The following is a 9,444-nucleotide window of genomic DNA, read 5'->3' as shown; positions in this document are numbered from 1 at the left end:
CACCGGCAGGGAGAGGAGGCGCACACACATGATAGCAGCCTTCCCTCCACCCCCACCCCACCCCCCGGCACCCACCACAGGGGCGGCAAGGGGGCTTCCTGGACCTGAGAGGGGTCCGGCCCCTAGGAGCACATGCAGTGACGGTGCTGGGTGAGTATGCTGCCGCAGGGGAGAGGGCTGGGGGGACTGTGGAGTCCTCCTTTCTAGCTCCAGCTCCATCATTGCCTTCACCCCCAGCCAGAGCCCTCTGCCCTAGCCCTGGGTTCCCTCCCACACCCCTCATCCCCAGCCCCACCCCAGAGCCCTCATCCCCAGCCAGAGCCCTCATTCCCCCTCATCCCCGACATTGTGCAATATAGGGAAACTGTTAAATGCTTACTGTTTCCGGTCCATTTTTACATTATTTACAAAAATATATATCAGCTTACAAGGCAGGTGTGGGGGGGACGGGACTTGGACCCGTTCTGGGCACCACCAAAAATTGTACACACCTGCTGCCCCTGAAGGGTAGAGATACTTCACTCCCCAGGAATCTGCTTCTTACCTTACCCCCAACTTGTCAGCCACCCCATGAGCCTAATTAGGATCATAAGCCTTGATGAGCCTATTGTGGAATGTTGAATGGCTTTCCTAGATTTGGTGGCACCACTTGGATCATCTAGTCTGACCTGCTGTGTACCACAGGCCAGAGAATTTCACTCAGTGATTCCTGCAGTGGAGAGAATTATGCTTCCCTGTTTTATAAGTGACGTTATCAAGCCCAACAACTTGCATCATCGCCTCCACAGTTGAAGAGCCTACTGTGGCTTATGGGGAGGAGAGGAGATAATGCGGAGGGAGTCTGGACCCCCTGCATGGAGCCTGGGAAACAGCAGGAAGAATGGAGGATGGAATCAGTCTTCACTCCCCTGGAATTTCTCTACAGAGGTCAGGGAGCAGTAGGAGACATGGGGGAGTGTCTCCTCTGCAATCCACACATCTTCCCCTCCTTCCTGGCTTCCCCTCTGCAGAATTATAAGAATAGTACCAAAGAGGCAGAGCACTTTCCAGGATAATTAAACTAATTTGTCCAGTTTGATCTCTTCCTATTCTCTATGGCTCCAAGTTATAAGGACATATGACCGCTCAAGAAAACTGACCTGAGAAATGCCCAGTGTCAAGTATGTGAGATGCTGTCTCTGTGTTTGACACTGGGAGCTTGGAGAACACATGGGCTGCAAAATTACAGGACTAGGGAAAAACTTAAACCTTGAGTAATTTTTATTTAAGTAGCACTTCCTAAATTCTCAGGGAAAATTCCTCTCATGCTTGACTTTTAAGCCAAGCAATTTGAAAACAAATTGGTTATGCCAACCAAAATTTAAAGGGAGCTAGAAAAATGCAGCTTAGAATGGAAATTCCATTCGGTTTTGTGACAGATGTACCAACCCTGCACCAGGCATGAAGAGGTTAAAGAGCAGCTTTGGGCTCAGACAACCCCACACCTGCGAGGCATGCCAGTCTTGGAAGAGGAGCCTTCAAAAGCGAGAAGCTCAGTTCAGAAAGCTCTAATGCGGGGAGGGGAACAGAGTGTTCATCCTCAGCTTTTAGGAAGGAGTATAGTAGAGCACCCAGATAGCTTAGGTTAAATGCAAAAACCAAACACTAGGACAGATGGCTGGAGGCTCAAGGTAGGACAGAGAAGGTGGAGCTGCTTTTTATTTGGGTTAATTTGGTTTCTTTTCATTTGTTACCTTGAGGACTGAGACTAGGAACTGGGCTGCTGCTGAGAATATGAGCTCTCTGAGGAGAGGGTAGATGCACTGTAGGAAGTAGCCCCAGGAAGAAGCAAGAGTTCTGACCGAACAGACCTTAATCACTTGCCACAAGGATTCTTGGGCTTGAACCTTGGGTAGAGGGAGGGCTGGGTTCCCTTACCTCCTCATAGGAAAAACTAGCCAGAAGATCCCAGACACAAGAGGCTAGAACAGGGGAGGGTAACTTGAGCCAGAGAAGGAGCCAGAATTTACCACTGTATATTGCCAAAGAGCCACAGTAATTAGTCAGCAGCCCCCCTATCAGTGCCTCCTGCTCCCTCCGCCACCTCCCAATCAGCTGGGAGGCTCTGAGGGGGAGGAGCAAGGGCATGGCAGGCTCAGGGGAGGGGGCGGGAAGGGGTGGAGTGGAGTGGGGGCAGGGCCTGGGGCAGAGCCAGAGGTTAAGCAGTGAGCTCCCCCCAGCACACTGGAAAGTTGGCGCCTGTAGCTCCAGTCCTGGAGTTGGTGCCTATACAAGGAGCCACATGTTAACTTCTGAAGAGCTGCATGTGGCTCCGCAGCCACAGGTTGGCCACCCCTGGGCTAGAAGGATTATTGGGCCTGGATGAGGTCTACTGTGTGAGGGCCTGGGAGTACTAGATGAAAACCCTGATTTACCCCAAACGGGGTGAGACCAAAGGTAACCCAGCTGGAAGGCTGAGTCACAATGCAAAAGAGGACCACTAGTGGACCCGAGCAGGAGGACTACAGAGAACAAAACCCTTCAATGCTGCTCCTAGCCAGGAGGCTGTGCTCTAGCTGGTGTTGAGTCACTTTGCTGCCGGTCTTAATTATGGAGTTGCAATACACTCCTCCATAATGCCATCAGTAAATAATTGTATTGCAAGATGTACTGGAGAATAGTTTAATATTTAATCGTAAGGGATTGGAGTGCAGTTAGCTCAACATTTGGGGGAATGAACTGGGTTGCTGTGGGTATAATAAGTGCTTGCCTATTGGCCAAAGCTGTAGTGGTAGCCTCATTAATTACATGTTGAAAAGAATCTAAAGAAACCATCGGACCATATCCCCAATCTTCGCGTAAAGATGGATAAAAATAAATCTTAACCAAATACTGACGTTAAAGTAATACAATGCAGATTCCTCTTGCTGAGAAAGAGGACGTTAATGATATACAAGGCCGTGCTGTGAAGGGAAAAGAGTGGGTTGACGTTGTATATAATCATTTTTTTCCTCTTCTGTAGATTGCTTGCTCCTGATTTTGAACATTTAAAAAAAGTTTGCCATAGACTCCTGAGACCACACCCTTCCCCAGTGCTTAATTTGTGCCAGGGCTGAGCCCTAGCACCTCTAGGCTTGGCAGTTGATAGCCCCGGCACCTCTGGGCTTGCTGGATCAGTTATGAATGTAAAAAAAATTATTCAGCTCCGGCACCTTTCATTACAAATTAAGCACTGCCCTTCTCTAAACCCTGAGGGAGTTCTTCATCAAAGCTTCTCTCTTTTTTTGATACATGTTGGCATTCCTGTGATGTCCTTGGTGGTTAACTTTCTGTTTAAAATAGTGTTTCCCTCTGTAGGGGAGGAGACAACTGGTACCCTGGGCTGTGAATTATCTGATGAGTCATCAGTTAATACATCCTGAATAAAACACTGCAGCAGCTGCTAATTTCTGTTTACTGCTTGACAGTATGTACAAAAAAAGAAAAGGTAATTGACATTTGGAGCTTTTTATTGGTTGGGTTGTGTACACACAAACACGCACAGAATTTTTTTAATGTTTTTTCAGACTCCAAGTCTCTATTTGTGTGAATGTAAGGCAAATATGCTTTGTGCTCCACTCCCCCACATCCATAGATGGTGGTTCAGGAAGGATGTAGGAATTTCCATTTCAGAAATAAATGATTTAACACTGTCACAGATTTGCTGTTAATGCTTGTTTTCATCATTCTTTAAGTGTAGCTCACACCAAAAAAAGGAAAAACCTGGTTTTAAAAAAGGCTACGGCTACAGCTACACTACCACTTATGTCACTCAGGGGGGTGAGTGACATAAGTTACACTGACCTAAGCACCGGTGTGGACAGCATCAGTCAGTGGCAGAGCTTCGCCCGCCAACTTAGCCCTGGTCTACACTATGAGTTGAGGTCAAATTTAGTAGCGTTAGATCGATTTAACCTTGCACCCATCCACACAACGAAGCCATTTTTGTCGACTTAATGGGCTCTTAATCGATTTCTTTACTCTTCCCGGAGGAGGGGATTAGCGCTGAAATCGACATCACCGGGTCAAATTTGGGTTAGTGTGGACGCAATTCGACGGTATTGGCCTCCGGGAGCTATCCCGCAGTGCTCCACTGGGCAGCGCTCTTAACTCAGATGCACTGGCCAGGTAGACAGGAAAAGCCCCGCAAACTTTTGAATTTAATTTCCTGTTTGGCCAGCGTGGCAAGCTGATCAGCACAGGTGACCGTGCAGATCTCATCAGCAGAGGTGACCATGGAGTCCCAGAATCGGAAAAGCGCTCCAGCATGGACTGAACAGGAGGTACTGGATCTGATTTCCGTATAGGGGGACAAATCCGTGCTATCAGAACTCCGTTCCAAAAGACGAAATGCCAATATATTTGAAAAAAAAATAAATCTCCAAGAGCACGAAGGACAGAGGCTATCACAGGGACCTGCAGCAGTGCCGTGTGAAACTTAAGGAGCTCAGGCAAGCCTACCAAAAAATCCAAGAGGCAAACGCCCACTCGGGATCAAAGCCCCAGACATGCCGCTTCTATGATGAGCTGCATGCAATTCTAGGGGGTGCCCCTACAACCACCCCACACCTGTACATGGACTCCTGCAAGGGAGTCTCACACAACAAGGATGAGGATTTTGGGGACGAGGAAGATGATGAGGAGAGGGAGGTTGAAGATAGCACACACCAGGCAAGCGGAGAAACTGTTCTCCCCAACAGCCAGGAACTGTTGATCACCCTGGAGACAGTACCCTCCCAACCTGGGCTCCCAGACCTTGAAGGCAGAGAAGGCACCTCTGGTGAGTGTACCTTTGTAAATATACTACACAGTTGAAAAGCAAGCGGGTTTAATGATTAGTTTGACCTGAAGACTTGGGATGCATTCGTGGCCAGTACAGCTACTGGAAAAGTCTGTTAACATGTCTGGGGATGGAGCGGAAATCCTCCAGGGACATCTCAATGAAGCTGTCCTGTAGGTACTCCCAAAGCCTTTGCACAAGGTTTCTGGGGAGGGCAGCTTTATTGCGTCCTCCATGGTAAGACACTTTACCACACCAGGCCCGTAGTATGGAGTTTGGAATCATTACATAAGAAAGCACGGTAGCGTGTGGTCCCGGTGTTTGCTGGCATTCAAGCAACATCCGTTCTTTATCTCCCTGTGTTATCCTCAGGAGAGTGATATCATTCGTGGTCACCTGGTTGAAATAGGGGAATTTTATTAAGGGGACATTCAGAGGTGGCCGTTCCTGCTGGGCTGTTTGCCTGTAGCCGAAAAGAAATCATCCCCATTGTTAGCCACACGGTCAGGAAGAGGGGTGAAGCGATCATCCCAAAGAATTGGGGGTGTGTGGGGGGGGGGTTTGCTGCATGTTAACCTGAAAACATCAGCCCGTCCTTTTAAATGGCCAATGTGTCTTTCTGAATTTTACTCTCCCATTTTTTCCTCCCACAGCTACAAATGTTTCAACACTGCCACTAGCATCTCCATCCCAGAGGCTAGCGCAGATAAGAAGGTGAAAAAAAAACAAAAAACCAAACTCGCGATGAAATGTTCTCCGAGCTCATGCAGTCCACCCAAACTGAAAGAGCCCAGCAGAATGCATGGAGGCAGACAATGGCAAAGTCCAGGAAAGCACAAAATGAACGCGAGGACAGGAGGGATGTGCGAGAGGACAGGTGGCAGGATCAAGAGGAAAGGTGGTGGCAGCATGATGAGAGGAGGAAGGATGCAATGCTGAGACTACTGGAGAACCAAGCAGATATGCTCCAGCGTATGGTTGAGGCGCAGGAAAGGCACAGACCGCCACTGCAGCCCCTGTGTAACCAACCGGCCTCCTCCCCAAGTTCCATAGCCCTCTCACCCAGATGCCCAAGAATGCGGGCGGGGGGGCGCTCTGGGCACCCAACCACTCCACTCCAGAGGACTACCCAAGCAACAGAAGGCTGGCATTCAATAAGTTTTGAAGTGCAGTGTGGCCTTGTCCTTCCCTCCTCCCCCACCCCACATGGTGCTTCCCTCCTCCCCCACCCATCCCAGGATACCCTGGCAGTTATTCCCCTAATTGTGTGATGAATTAATAAAGAATGCATGAATTTGAAACAACGAGTTTATTGTCTCTGCAAGCGGCGATCAAAGTGGGGAGGGGAGGGCGGTTGGCTTACAGGGAAGTAGAGTGAACTAAGGGGGCAGGTTTTCATCAAGGATGAAAACAGAACTGTCACACCGTAGCCTGGTCAGCCATGAAACTGGTTTTCAAAGCTTCTCTGATGCACAGCACGCCCTGCTGTGCTCTTCTAACCGCCCTGGTGTCTGGCTGGGCATAATCAGCAGCCAGGCGATTTGCCTCAACTTCCCACTCTGCCATAAACATCTCCCCCTTACTCTCACAGATATTGTGGAGTGCACAGCAAGCAGTAATAACAATGGGAATACTGGTTTCCCTGAGGTCTAACCAAGTCAGTAAACTGTGCAAGTGTGCTTTTAAACGTCCAAATGCACATTCTGCCACCATTCTGCACTTGCTCAGCCTGTAGTTGAACAGCTCCTGACTACTGTCTAGGGTACTTGTGTATGACTTCCTGAGCCATGGCATTAGGGGATAGGCTGGGTCCCTAAGGATAACTATAGGCATTTCATCATCCCCAATGGTTATTTTCTGGTCTGGAAAGTAAGTCCCTTGCTGTAGCTGTTCATACAGACCAGAGTTCCTGAAGATGAAAGCATCATGTATCTTTCCCAGCCATTCCACGTTGATTTTGGTGAAAGGTCCCTTGTGATCCACCAGTGCTTGCAGCACCATTGAAAAGTACCCCTTTCAGTTTATGTACTGGCTGCCTTGATGGTCCAGTCCCAAGATAGGGATATGCATTCCGTCTATCGCTTCCCCACAGTTAGGGAATCCCATTGCAGCAAAGCCATCCACTATGACCTGCACATTTCCCAGAGTCACTACCCTCGATAGCAGCAGCTCAGTGATTGCATTGGCTACTTGGATCTCAGCAGCCCCCACAGCAGATTTGCCCACTCCAAATTGATTCCCGACTGACCAGTAGCTGTCTGGCGTTGCAAGCTTCCAGAGGGCTATTGCCACTCGCTTGCGAACTGTGAGGGCTGCTCTCATCTTGGTATTCTTGCGCTTCAGGACAGGGGAAAGCAAGTCACAAAGTTCCATGAAAGAGCCCTTATGCATGTGAAAGTTTCACAGCCACTGGGAAGCATCCCAGACCTGCAACACTATGAGGTCCCACCAGTCTGTGCTTGTTTCACAGGCCCAGAATCAGCGTTCCATGGCATGAGCCTGCCCTATTGCCACCAGGACGGCCAAATTGCTGGGGCCCGTGCTTTGAGAGAAGTCTGTGTCCGTATCCTCATCACTCTTGTCACCACGCTGCCATCGCCTCCTCTTGCATGTTCTTGTTCTGCATATACTGCATGATAATGCGCAAGGTGTTGACAATGCTCATAACTGCCGGGGTGATCTGAGCGGGCACCATGCTTGCCGTGGTATGGCGTCTACAGGAGAGCAGAGTTGCAGGGGAAGCGTTGGTTGCATGACCAGTTTTGCAGACCTATTGCACTGTCTGCTGCCAGGACACAACAGCTGAGTGGGCTGCACGCTTGCCGTGGTATGATGAGACAAGAGCAGCCAAGCAGAGTTGCAGCGGAAGTGGCCCTGTGAGACCACCAGGAGAGCAGAGTGGCAGCAGAAGCTGTGGATGAGGACGATGGTTTGCAGTCCTACTGCTCTATCTGCTGAAAGTGGTATGGCACCCGCATGGACAAAAGGCGAGAAATGATTGTCTGCCATTGCTTTCACGGAGGGAGGGGCAACTGACGACATGTACCCAAAACCACCCACAACAATGTTTTGGCCCCAGTAGGCATTGGGAGCTTAACCCAGTATTCCAATGGGCAGTGGAGACTGCAGGATAACTACCTCCAGTGCAACACTCCGAAAGTCAACACTAGCCTCGATACTGTGGACGCACTCCGCCGACTTAATGCACTTAGTGCATAGTGTGGGGACACACATAATCCACTGTATAAAATTGCTTCCTAAAAAATCGACTTCTATAAATTCAACCTAATTTCGTAGTGTAGACATAGCCATAGATACTGCCCCTCATTGTGGGTGGATTAATTAAGTCGACAGGAGACTCTCGCCCATTGGCTTAGAACATCTGCACTAGCAGTGCGGCTGCACTGCTGTAAACTCTCTAGTGTAGCCATAGCTTCTGACTAGCTCTATGAGCAAACAAACAAGCAGAAAATCAAATGACTCAGCACTTACACCCTGATTCTGCGAACATACTACTCATGGTAGTAAAGTTAAGCACATGCATAAGTGTTTGCAGGATCTAGGCCTTAGTAACACTCTAACTCTCTGCAGCCTTCTAAAGGTATCGTTTAGGCAGAATGTTAATGAAAGTGGGACCGAAGTCAGAAGACCTATCTGTCTGAGGTGCAGTCAGTGCAGGAACTGGTGAGAGGAGATATCACCTTGCCACCCCTTTGTGTCCAGTCCCTGGCCCCCTGTCTAAATTAGAGTAGTTTGGTTTGGGCATTGGTCTCATGGTCCATTTCATGTGTGACAAACCCTGCCTCATTAGGTTCCATTCTTTCCAAATCACATTTTGGTGAGAAGTTTAGATAAAATCTTCATGTTCTGACTCACTTCTAATAGGGAGACTGCTGTTCTGAAACTGCACATGGTAATTAACAGGACAGTTGTTTGAGTTTTTCATAACAAAAGGAAAAAAATAAACCAAAAGGATTTATTGCAAAGCTGCCACTTTTGGAAATCAATGTTTGTGACAGGTTTTAGAGTAGCAGCCGTGTTGATCTGTATTCACAAAAAGAAAAGGAGTACTTGTGGCACTTTAGAAGCTAACAAATTTATTTGAGCATAAGCTTTCGTGAGCTACAGCTCACTTCATCGGATGTTTGTGAGTTATTCTTTTATCTTGAACTGTAGGTAATTAATTTTTTTGCAACTCAGACTTGTTCTGACTTGATCTACATATAAAATAATATATAATCTGGGGAATTTTTTTTATGTCCTCTCCTGTTTTTAAAGCCATTATTTTCAACTGTTGCTAACCAGGCAATGAGGATACTTTAAGGTGGATTAGCAGATAAGATGTTTAAAAAAAAAAAAGAAGTTTTTTTTAAAACATCTTTTTTTACATTTACGTTTTTTTACAACGACTAATGGGTTAAGGAACCGTGGGCGTATTCCTAGTCCACTAGTTCCTGTGTAACGTGTAACTATGAACTGCTGTGCAAAACAAACCTGGGTTCATCCCAAGCATTTGTTCCAAACATGATTACAAGTAAATGTCAAAGGTAAGTGGAAATATTCAGGAAAAGGGAAACACTCCAGTGCTTCATAGTTTGACATCAAAATAAACATTTGAAAAGTGTAAGTTTTATTGCTATAGCTTA

Source organism: Natator depressus, chromosome 14 (genome assembly GCF_965152275.1).
Source record: "Natator depressus isolate rNatDep1 chromosome 14, rNatDep2.hap1, whole genome shotgun sequence".
NCBI classification, from domain to species: domain Eukaryota; kingdom Metazoa; phylum Chordata; order Testudines; family Cheloniidae; genus Natator; species Natator depressus.
Note: the sequence above shows the minus strand (reverse complement) of the source record.